A 13,363-nucleotide genomic window follows, 5' to 3' on the forward strand; every position below is an offset into this window, starting at 1 on the left:
AACCTTGTGGAGTTTGTTTTATGTACAAGGGAGAGTTCTGTCTAACCTTGTGGAGTTTGTTGAGTGAAAGATTCTCCTAAGCATTAGAGGACCTGTAAAATGACTCATTGAGTTGTGATTAATGTTTGGTCTGTTATCAAATACTGATATTGTAATCAGTAATTGTGTGGGTGTGTTAGCTAGAGAAAAGTAGATTGGTTGGTCAAAATCATTGGTTGATGTGGGATATGCTGAACTTGTTTTATTTTTCAGGAAATATAAGCTTTGTGAAGTATTGTGATATTTGATCTGTGAAACACTTAAACTGAAAGAGGTTAATTACATGAGAGGTGGAGAACACACAAGGTGTAGGAGTGAAAGAGAGTGATTGATTGAAAATTCTGTGATATCACTGCAGGTCGTGAAAATTAAAGTACCTAATAATTGCAGTGATTAACTAGAATGCGTTTCGTGAACGAACTGCGAGAGTGTGCTTGCTCTGTGACAGAGAGAACAAGTGCCTATGAATTAACATGTATTTACATCTACTCAATCAGTGTAGTGGGGCCTTCTTCCAATATATTTTAGCAAGCAACCAAGCTCAACCATTATATTTTGGCTCCACTGACGTTTAGACATATGAGGGTATCTCAGAGTTTCGTTATACTGACTTACTGGGCTAAGTGAATTGTTGAAATTGCTATCTTGGTAAAAGGAAACATCTCTGCAACAATATTGGAATGAATGCGGTTACATAGCCAGCTTTACTTAAAGTTTATTGTAAGATAGGCCTATATGTTAGACTTAATGCAGTTAGAGTTAGGCTAGCTTTACACGACAACGATCTGAACACAAACCGCAAAAGTGGCGTTGCGTTTCCACTTTTTATTTCGCGTTAAGACGAGCGACTTTGGGTGGAAATCTGCATGCACACGGGGACGCAAAAATGTGTGAAACTTGATGTAGTATGCATGCCAGGTGGCTAGGTGGTACTGTGAAGCACTGTCATACAACAACACCAAGAGCGCGCGCATGCGTTGAAACGTCCTTCTACTTCTCTCCTTAGCGCGAAATCGAAATTCGGAAAACCAAAGCATGGCAGCAATCCGACATGTTAATTTCCAGTATGTGTGGCCATTAAAATAATGTTGAATCTGACGTTTGTTGGTGTTTGGATGTACTGCACATGGGTATGACGTCAACGCGTAGGCAAGGATAGCCAGCGTGAGCAGCTCAGAGCACACTTTTGCGTTTTCAACCCTTTAGACGGGAACGTGACGGTGGAGCGTTTTTAAGATTTCCACTCTGGAGGGTGGGTTCATTTCTTTGCGTTTTCAAGCCCCAAAAACGCTGTCGCCGTCTAAACGAAAGGCACATCTGATAAAATATTTTGTCGTTTTCACCCGGGAGCGTTGTCGTGTAAAGCCACCCTTAGACTGTAGGTCTAGTATCAAACGTAAGCAACACTTTTACTGTATAGCTAGAGAGCACGTGTATCACATTGGTTTATAGTCTGTCAAATTAGTTCTAGTTATTGGTGTTCGTTGGCATAAAAAGTTAGTCTTCTCTTATAAGCCTATAGTACATCTGATTAGAGCTAGCAACCATGAAAAACCTCTTCTGAAACTAAGAAGGATAACTATGACTAAATGTGACTAAAACTAATATGCATTTTTGTCTTAAGACTGAATCTAAAATAGCTGCCAAAATTAATACATCTCAGTGTTCATTTTGGCAGCTATTTTAGATTCAGTGCATATTAGTTTTAGTCACATTTAGTCATAGTTATCCTTCTTAGTTTCAGTCTAGTTTTCGAAAACTGAGCACACTACAACAGCTACATCCTCAAACGTTTTTCAGTTAACCTAATGATTCAAGGTCTCTCATGAATCATTACTCCCAGGACACGGGTTAATGTTAACTCACGCTATCGGCCACAACAAGTTAACCATTCTTTCAGTATAAGCAACTTTTGCATAGCCCCGCACAGCTAGGATAGCTCACGTTACCGTAGTAGGAATACAAGCCTTAGTTCACTATATCCACACAACTAAATTCATGAATTACTTCACCGGTTTACTTAACAACTTGAATTAAGGAAAATGATCCCCCGTTACGGCTAGCTGAAACTGCCAGTGGATACTCCCGTTACGTAGTGTTAGTTAGCCTTTAGCCCCGTACTCAGATGTTACAGCTGCTTAACACAGCTAGGATAGCTCTGCTTAACACAGCTAACGTTACCGTAGTGGGAATACAAGCCTTAGCTCACTATATGTGTATACCACACAACTAAATTCATGAATTACTTCAAAGGTTTACTTCACAACTTGAATTAAGGAAAATGGCGTCTCCAACGTTAACGTAACGTTAATTTATATGTTAGCTGCTACGGCTAACTATCAGTTTCCATTAAAATTTCAGTCAGTACACTGAAAATGCTGCCATTCAACTCACCTTAACGAAGTGGAAATACGGTAGCTAGGTTAGAAACTGTAGGTCCTCTTATTCTTTCTCAAAGTTGAATTGAGAGGGACAGAGAAATACGGTTCCTCTTATTCTTTTTCAAAGTTGAATTGAGAGGGACAGAGAAAATGCGGTTCCTTGGATTTGGCGGAGGTGTCAGTGAGAAGCACAGCTGCAAGCCAGTTTAATGACCCTATTATGATGTCATAATGGCAGAGCGCTCTGCCATGCAAGTCTATGGAGAAAAAAGGGGATGAAAAAGAGGAATAATAAAGGAGTGGCAAGGGGTACCGCCACGAAAAGTCATAGCAGCTTGAACCGGATCGGGCCGGACGTTTTGGTGTTTGAATGGCGTCTCTAGCTCAATCGGGCGAGGAGTAGTTAGCTGCAAGAAAAACGTACGGAATAAATAAATAAAGAAAACTTGACGATAACAATACTGTGCTTCCCTTCGGGCAAGCACACTAATAAGGAGCATTATAAATTCACTGAAGGATTGTTTACATTCCTGATTAAAAGTTCAGTGAATTATAAGAAGTTTCATTTTGAGATTTCTAGTTATTCTAAATGCTTCTAGTTTGATGTGGATGATGGGTAAATGAATGAATGAGAAATCTCCGACATATGCAAGACACATTCAGTTCAAAACATTCATGTTGATTCTTCAATTTTTACATAGTGTGTGAAAAACAGACGTGGAAAGTTATCTTTTGGATAAGTTGTGACTGGCAAAACGTGTCATTGCATAAGTTGTGAAATTGTGAATTACTTGATTACCGTTGTTCTTGTGTGTTAAAGTAAGTTAGGAGATTGAAAAGGTTTGGAAATGGTTTGAAGGAACAATTGATTGGAAAATACATGCTTTGACAAACATAGATAAAAAGGAGATATCTTTATGTAGAGCATGTGTAAGACATGTAAAGTAGGAGTTGTATTATTGAATCAGAAATAGATGTAAGCCCTTGTGTCTTGAAATAGTTTTTGATTAGCAGGGAAGTTGTGTAATTACATAAGACTTTGAATTGGGAAAAGTGGAAGTAGGAATTGTGTTGTGTATGTGTAGACCAATTATTTGCGCAAAAGTACTGTGTGCCATCATGACTAACATTGCCCGAAGTGCTGTAGTTTGATTATAAGATGTGACATCGTTAACAAATAATGTAGTGAGATCCTATTCTCGCCACATCAGTTGCTATTTTAACGGCGGAAAAAACACACTTGCGCTGTTGGTCCAAAGGAGGTTACTCAGCCATAGGTGTGGTTTGGGCGTAATATGCAATAAACCAATCAGAGCGTCATCTCACATTCCCTTTAAGAGCGAGGAGCGCATATTGCAAAGCGGCTTGTTATCTTAATGGCGGAATTACCGGGAGGAAGACTGTGAGGCCACCAGAACGTGTGTTACCAGAAACAATCACGGCAATATTTTCCCATGCTTGTTTGGAGAAATGGTTCTACTTTTCATTTCTCGTTTGTATTTTTTCAGTTACTAGCATTCGTTTTTTGGTGGCAACATATTTGAAATAAAAGTCACAAAAACATACTTTCCGATGTTTTGGGTTCACCCTCACTGAATCACTAGGTTATGTATGCATGGTAATAATATTGCACCCATCGGCACATGCAGTTCAACCTCACGTATTCTAAAGTCCTCTAATCTATCCTCATTTATGTCATTGACACATCCATGATTCATGGCAATGTTGTGTAAAACACTGGGGGGGCACGTATGTGAATATGGGTGCAGTCTTTAGCGCCAAGGACGCCAGGGAACCCATACTTCTGTACCCGATTCAGCACCCTCAGCGGCAGATGCACCCCCTCGAGGGAGCGCGCACCACTCGCTTGATCGGAAAGGAAAGCAGTTCGCCTTGTCGGTAGTCCCACAAAAGACTTCATTACCCACAATTCCCTTATCACCTAAACTGTTATCTGCTTTTCAGTACTGAGACAGCAATTGGCTGAAAACAAGGTGGTAAAACCGTGACGCACCTTTTCCCTTATAAGCTGTTTTAAACATACATTCTATCTCTTTTCAACACTGGCTTTGCCAGGCACTCATCTCTCTCTCCACTGGCTTTGGCCAGGCTCACTTCTCCTTCCACTCACCTCCAAGGGTGAAGAAACAACTTTCTTTTGTTCTCTCACAACGGAACAGACTAAGCTCTCACCTTTGTCCACGGCAAACAATTGCCTAAGATATCTCGTTAGCCAAACACTGCCCGCTAACTGAGATGAAGTAAGTTTAGCAAAGCAGCTAACAATTAGACCTGCTAGCTAACTCTCCGGGACAACGAAGCACTACAGTATTCGCGATACTGCAGCATTCCGAGCGATCAACTCCTCCGAACTTAACTGCAGTGAAACAACGACATCAAAGCAAGGACAACTTTCTTCATCTTCGGACATCCTCATCTACGTCAGCACAACTTTCCCCAAAGGACTGGTAAACTGACATTAACTGGGCATTTAGCTATTCACAACCTGGCTAAGCATAGGACTGTTTACAAATGCCATTGTGCATGTATTGTATCTGTTTTGTTTACCGAACATAACTGTTATATACTTTCATTGTTAGTTGGTAGTTGGCTTCGCCACACCAAGGGTTAACGTTATGATTGCTTCTCATATACATCAGGACTTGCATGCGTTACTAACCATTTCCCTCTTCTAACATGGCATCTTAAATCACATACGATTACAAATACATTGGCCTTCATATAGCCACACACACGAAGCACATACTCAAAATTCGCGCTGCATATATAGGCTAGTCCTCTCTAACACCACACATGTATGTTCAAGAACGTGCACACACATGCACGCGGAACTACGGTGGTCAGGACAAAGGAACACACACGCATATTTTCAGGCGCGCTCCTAACAGCGCAACTCAGAGCGTACAAGCTCGCAAACAAACTCACACTCCCTCTCTCCCTTACACATACATATACTCCTTCAATTCATTAGTTAGATACATTTAGCTAGATTACATATTGTGTGTTATTCTATTATCATTGTGTAAATAAATACTTTGATTTATATAAGCTGGTTTATTTAATGTTACACAAGAATGGACGTTGTCAACCTCTTCTATTCAGAACTCCAATGACCTTCAACCATACCATTAATAAGGTAACTTTGTTTGTAGTTATTAATTTAATTATTAATCATTGTTCCAAATTGATAGTATAATATATTTTATGAGACTGATATATTTAATGAGACTGATTTGTGGATTATCAACTTAATTGATCTGCCTTTGTGTTGAATGGTTGATCCCTGTCCAATCGGGTGAGATTACCAACATATTGTTCCTGTTGCAAGGACAGCACCAGTGTGTCTTGGTGGCCCTCGTGAAGACAATATCACAATTCATACACAATTGCACCCACATTCACCCGGCGCCTGCTCACTTGGTAAGATACCTACATACTCTGGTACTCCCATATGAGAATGGTACCCATTACACCTACAGCCTAAACAAACGCAGGGAAAAATACTATACTACGATTTCATTATTTGTGAAAGAGATGGAAGAGAAAAACACAAGTGATTACAGTCTTTAGAACTGTTCTAAAGAGTACAAACAACCAATGTTTTTCTTCCAAAAACCTCGTATAATAGCGAACGCAAAAGAACACCTTTTTGTTCTGTGGAAATATATAGCCTACCCCAGCCATGACTACAAAATGAATTAACTTAATTTTCCTTTGAGCAAGTTGAATGTATTTGACACGGCGTTTTACAAGACTAAATATCGAGGGGGTGCATCTGCCGAGGAGGGTGCTGAATCGGGTACAACACTGCCATCACAATTAACCTGAATAATTTGGGTCAATGTGTACGCTAGATGTATGCCTATTTTTAAAATATCTTGTATATTGATATCACAATGATTTCCTCATGTGGTAAATACTTTATTTTCCTTGTAATTATATATGGCTTGCCAAAAAATTGATCTAAATCTCTCGTGTAGACGACAGAAGTAAAGTGTAGCCTATAGGTCCTATTCTGTGCGGGCAAGCTCATGCGCCCTTAAAATAGCGTTCTGAATACGCGTTACAGACTTTAGACATTGGCCTCTGACATTAGACCAGCTTTTTTGAGGTCAATGGCGCACAGCGCACGGCGTTGTTTTGAAACTGCAAAATACCACTTGCGCCAGAGAAACGCCTTCTCTGTTCCGCCCCCGCCCATGTCGACGCAAGTTCATTTCATAGCGCGCCTCTGGAGGGAAAATCGTGCTGTGCGCCGGGTGCAAGATAGGAATGATACATGCATCGGTGACAATGTAAATTGCGCTGGGTGCAAGATAGGGCCCCTTATCTCTTGTTCCTTCGAAAACTGCAAGAAATCTCTGGGTCATTATTGATGACCAACTGACTTTCACTGACCACATTGCCTCTGCAAGTAAATTAAAGTGTTATCTCTATTTGATCAAGAGGGACAGTGTACATTCATGAACATTAAAATGTAAATGCACCCAATTATAGCCAAAAGGCATACATACATAACCAACATAACATCACACACCACCCAAGACAATTCCCTTCTCCCTCCCCCGTGGGACGTGGAGAAATAAGCATTGCGCACTCCCGCATTCAAGCAGCAGTATTGGTGAGAGTGTGAGTATGGATATACTATTAACGAATACATTAAGTGGTATTGTGTATGTAAACGGGGGGAAATGTGACAGGACATGCTAGTGGGTACTGCACTATATGACATGGATGGTATGGATAATAAATGGGTAAACAGTGACAACGTTGTGTTATGTCTTACCATGGAAAACCAAATTGCAAACATGCAATGGCTTTGCGCCTGATCTTACGCTAAACTCACTCCATGGTGTGTGTGTGTGTGTGTGTGTGTGTTCGGTGTGTGTGTGTGGTGTGTGTGTGTGTGCAATGTCTCTCTCTCCCACTCCTGCAGGGCAACGTGAGTAAACTCCATTTGATTGCGATTGATTGAGCTTTACATATCACTAGCTATATATACACACACACACACAATGAAGGACTATACACCCTATTCAGATGCAGCTTTACATATAACTAGCTACACACACACACACACACATAGGATAAAGGCCTATATACCATATCTATATGCATTCTAGCTACACACACATAATACAAATTGAACTTTGAACTAGGGTTGTCTGACCAAAATATGACTTTTGAATGTCTTTCCGGTCAAATTTATTGACAACAAAAAACGTAAGAAAAAGGTAGATAAATGCAGGTAAGGGAGAATAAATGCAGGTAATATAAAGCTATGAATTGCCCCCAGAAGCTTTTAAAACATTCAAATTCCTTTAAGTAATGGTTAGCTTGTGGCATTTATGTAACATCACAATGACATACACAAATGTTAACATTATTAGTCCATATACACAGGCCAATGAGGAAGAACACCTGAAAAATAGGACATCACTTCAAATATTTGGTGTAGGACGCACAGAGGTACAATGTTAATTGCTTTAACAAATCAAAACAAACGTGTGGTTGTGTTGGTCACTAACACGTACAGCACGGCCAAGCTGATACCAAAAGTGTTCAATTGGGTTGAGGTCTGGACTCATGGCAGGCCATTCCATTCTCGCCCTGATGGTGTATTAAATGAAATAAAATGAATAAAAGTTAGAAATTGCCAATATTTCTTGTTTGTTTCCTTTTACTGATCGAGAGTTAAATCATCCAATCCAACAAACAACTCCAAACAAGAGTGAATACCAACACGAGAATAGGAGAATTTTGGCACATTTTTCATGGGGGCAACCCACATACTCAGCTGTGCTGCTCATGCCACAAATGCATGTTCCTTACAAATGTGGCACCATTTGAAAGGGAACTAAACGGGCTTTCTAACTGTATAAGATCTGTTGCCGAGAAGCATTGTTACAACAAAGAAATAATCTACCAAACAGGAGAATAGGTGAATTTTGGCACATTTTCCATGGGCGCACCCCACATACTCACCTGTGCTGCTCATCCCACAACTGCATGTTCCTCACAAATGTGGAACCATTTAAAATGGTGCGCATCAGGCTGTTTTGCCCGGCGCCTATGAAGCGGAGCTGCGTGCGCAACCTGTCTGGGCCGAGTATGACATTGATGAGCAGTGCCCCTCCGCGCCTTGCGCTGAACAATTGAGAATATTTCAACTGTAAAGCGCACTTAAAAACGATAGAAAGATGCGACGCGCAGAGGATAAAAGGCACACACGACAGGCGCTGTCGCTGCCAAATGTGAGGACCTGCCTGATGTGAGGCCGCATGCGCAAACTTTGCGACACTATTGTAGTACAACGAGCCAGGTAATGCCGGTGGTGTAGGCTACAGCATGAAGTGGAATGACAAGCGCATTTGTTTACGTTTGAAATCCACCAAGGTTTATGATGTTAAGCTTCATGTTTATTGAATTATTAGTTAAGCAGTGCATTCATTAGCCTACTAGTAACAGTAATACAACATAGCCCCATATGTTTACACTGAGCCATATGCTGTAAACCGTTGACAAAATTATAAAACACTACGTTAAATAAACCTACATTATGCGTTAAGAGAAGCCAGATACGTTGATATTAAACCATGTATGAGAATGCACGTCTTGGATAGTTTGCTCCTGAGCCTTCTGCCGTAAACCGTTTGTGTTTGCGCATGCGGACTCACATCAGGCAGCGGCGGACTCTAGACATCCTATTGGCGGACTCACATCAGGCAGGGTCCTCACATTTGGCAGCGATAGGAAACATGGTGTGTTCGTGCCCGTAGCCTGCTTTCCGGGTTTTTTTTTACATCCGACGTCACAGCAGCCGACAAAGCTTTACTTTCACTTTGTAAAAAACGATTCTTAACGTGCAGCCAACAAGCATGCTTAACATCCAACACATATATAGCATAGTGATAACATCTGTGATAACTCTGAAGTAACCTAATTCAGATATCGTACGACTATTGAACTCAATTTGAATGTGACGTTTGAGTTGCGTGAAGAACCTTCACGGTCGAGAAAAGTCGGAATAACAACGTAACACACACATGAATACCACACCTCCTCTTCAACTAACTTGAAGGCCACGAAATAGACAATTCAACCTGAGGCAGACATTTGTTCTACCGGGAACTGATACTACAACTAATAACTGTCACTTTCAAACATTTTCAAAGTAATTGTCTTACCTCCTTCCTCAAAAGGCTGTGTTCCTTTAACTATGGTTATGGCTTTGACGTGTCTGGGCTGCTTACACTCATAAAGGCGGAGTTTGGTAAACTGTCATATTAACCCTTTCAAACCACTTACTGCCACTTCTTCCGTGGATGTTTTGATATCATTCTTATTCTTGTATTGTATACAGTCTGATATACCTGCATGACCGAACGGTCGAGGTTAGTAAGTTGTTTATTATATGGCATTTAAGCTCTTTTCATTTTGAAAATAAATGGTAATTGTAAATAGAAATCATGTCGTTTTGTTCAGCTCTCAAGTCGTCTCACGACACAGTGTTTCAGGTGTTGCCTAGCAAACAATGCTAACTTCAAGTTACAATGATCAATAGAAAACGGACAACAGGGCTCAGCTTAAATGGCTTAATTTACAGTTAAACACAAGGTTTTCAAACTATAGTATTCAAGTCTTCATCATCACTTTCAATAACACATTTTCGCTGCTTCTGAATTGTACTGACCTGTACTAAGTCCTATAAGTATTACCCGGTATCAAAATGTTCGCGAATTCTTGAGTCTTTATTCATCAACTGTCATCAACTGTCATGTTACCACGACATTCAACTGGTTTCCTGTTCTTAGATAATTTCATAATAGGAGTCCTGATTCTATCAATACATGCTCATGGCTGTTGATATATCGCTTATTTTTAAGGATGTAATGTTTAGTACTTGGTACATGGTATCACTCATTTTTAAGATTGATGGGGTGTGCAATAACAATACTTATCAGACCGCAGACTGGCTAGAATGTCAATACGCGGCTGGCATGACTACCCATTAGCCAATCAGAATGCTCGTACTGTCGTTGCCATATAATAATATTATTTTTAACACGGCTCTTCTTAATGCTGTAGAATGCTCCGTTCACTTGAATGGGGCTTCCCAACGTTCTACGGTCAACTATTTTCCGATAACTGACCGTTGCTCTGCAATAATGACCGCTGTCAAGGAAAGTGGGATTTTTGCCTCTGATTCACATCTTTCGTAGCACTCCGCAAGTAGTACGGTAACTTATCAAGGGAGTTTCAGCGGACGGTTGAGCAGCTGTGTTCTAAAGAATGTTCAGCTGTCTTTGAAGTTCAACGTCTTTGGCGAACTATTTCTCTGCTTTTTAGCACTACGTATAGTAACAAAAACAAATACAATGTAAAAAAACACACTGTGTTAAAGCCCCATTATGCAACAATTATACTTCAGAATTAGGGTTAGGATAAGCAGTTTAACCTTAAAATAACAGCTTAAAAAAAATTGGGTCGCTACAATGACTTTTAATATGGAGAAACGCCTCCGTGCCATTGCGATACAAGGGTCCTTTGGCATATAACTTCGTTCTGTAGTTTTGCCTGCCGCAGCCCGCCACCCTGACTTGTTGACTTTCTGCAGATCTAGTAAGTAGCTTATTTGCCGTCTTGCTTTGTCTTGTATTGCACTTGCTTGATGTTAGACTGTGTAAGGACAGTCGTTGAGTAACTAGTTTGTCATAATGTCAAAGTCAGCACATTTCAAGAGATTTCGTTAGTTTAAGCTGCTAGCATGCCGTTCGCGAATAGCTATTGATCCGTTGTGCTGCTTTAAGTAATTTTTTTTTGTTTTAGCCGTATAATAAGCGGGATAATGTATAGAACGCCGGTCATTGTCGGGAAAATAAGCCCCTTCACGGTGAAGCAACACCCCTCCGCTTCGCGTCGGGGTGCTGTTCGCCCTGTCGGGGCTTATTTTCCTGACAATGTTCTGCGTTCTATACATTATCCCTTACATAATATATACTTTTTAATTACTGTTGTTTTACCATTGCTAAAACACTTAAACCCATTGGCTGACCAAAGTTATCAGTTGCCTGAACTCATGTAGCTAATTGTGCAGTCTGTTGTCAATACCTTAAATCAGGGGTTCTCAAACTTTTGCAAACTGTACCCCCCCCCCCCCAAAGCTGGTTAGGGGTAGTTGGGCCCCCCCACCACCAGCCGCCACCGCCCTCAACTACACCACCATATATAGATAGATAGCATATTGTTTTTGATAGGCCTGACATGTCAAGGTTAGGCTATTGTTATTGTTAGGCTATTTGTTTTGTTTTGTTTGTTTGTATTATTGTTATTATTTTTAGTAGTAGTATGCCTATTAGTAGGCTATTAATATTAGCAGCTATGTGTTTGACAAAACACCCTACCCCCCCTACCATCACGGCTAAACAAGTCACAGGAGAGCTGAGGAGACTGCGCCCCAGGAAGGCAGCTGGCCCGGATGGAGTCTGTCCAAGACTTCTCAAGGCATGCGCTGTGGAACTGGGTGAGCCTCTGCAGCATCTCTTCAACCTGAGCCTCCAACAGGGGAAGGTCCCTGCTCTGTGGAAAACATCCTGCCTCATCCCTGTTCCAAAGAAGCCACACCCCAGGGAGCTGAATGACTACAGGCCAGTCGCCCTAACATCTCACATCTGCAAAACCATGGAACAACTGCTACTGCACATCATCAGACCCCAGGTACGCCATGCACCCGACCCGCTGCAGTTTGCCTACCAGGAGAAGGTGGGCGTGGAAGATGCCATCATCTACCTTATGCACAGAGCACACACTCATCTGGACAAGGGGAAGGGTGCTGTGAGAATCATGTTCTTTCTCCAGTGCCTTCAACACCATCCAGCCCCTCTGTCTGAGTGACAAGCTCGTGCAGACGGGTGTGAACGCCCACCTTGTATCCTGGGTCACGGACTACCTGACGGAGAGGCCGCAGTTTGTCAGGCTGAAAGACTGCGTATCTTAGACTGTGTTGTGCAGCATCGGCGCTCCACAGGGGACTGTACTCTCACCAGTGCTGTTCACCCAGTACACATCAGACTTCACTTACAACACAGAGTCGTGCCACATCCAGAAGTTCTCTGATGACTCTGCTGTTGTAGGATATATCAGGGATGGACAGGAGGGTGAGTACAGGAGCCTGGTGGACAACTTTGTGCAGTGGTGTAGGAATAACCACCTGCAGCTGAACACCTCCAAGACCAAGGAGATGGTGGTAGACTTTAAGAGGTCTCAGCCTCCTCTGCTACCAATCTCCATAGAGGGTGTCAGTGTGGAGGTGATCAGCACCTACAAGTACTTAGGAGTTCACCTGGACAATAAACTGGACTGGTCAGCTAACATAGATGCCATCTACAAGAAGGGCCAAAGTCGACTCCACTTCTTGAGGAGGCTGAGGTCCTTCAATGTCTGCAACAAACTCCTGCGTATGTTTTATCAGTCTGTTGTTGCCAGCGTCCTTTTCTATGCTGTGGTGTGCTGGGGAGGCAGCACAAAGAAGAGGGATGCAGGGCGACTTGACAGGCTGATGAGAAAGGCAGGAGCCGTTGTTGGCACCGATCTGGACTGCATAACAACAGTGGCGGAGAGTAGGACCCTGAGCAGGCTGCTAACAATCATGGACAATGACCACCACCCACTGTACAATACTTTTAAACGACAGAGGAGCATCTTCAGTGGCAGACTCATGCTCATCAGACAGGCTGAGAAAGTCCTTTGTCCCCAGGGCTCTACAACGCCACACAGAAGGGGAGGGGGAGGGGGATGGACTGCTCTGCATGAGTCTACCTCAGTCTGCCCTCCTCTTCTCATCACACTTTATTCCATCCCACTGCCCATCCTTTTTCCATCCTTTTCTACATTTTCCTACTTTTTTACTGGCTACACTAGCC

The sequence above is a fragment of the Sprattus sprattus genome, assembly GCF_963457725.1.
Source record: "Sprattus sprattus genome assembly, chromosome: 1".
Taxonomy (NCBI): Eukaryota; Metazoa; Chordata; class Actinopteri; order Clupeiformes; family Clupeidae; genus Sprattus; species Sprattus sprattus.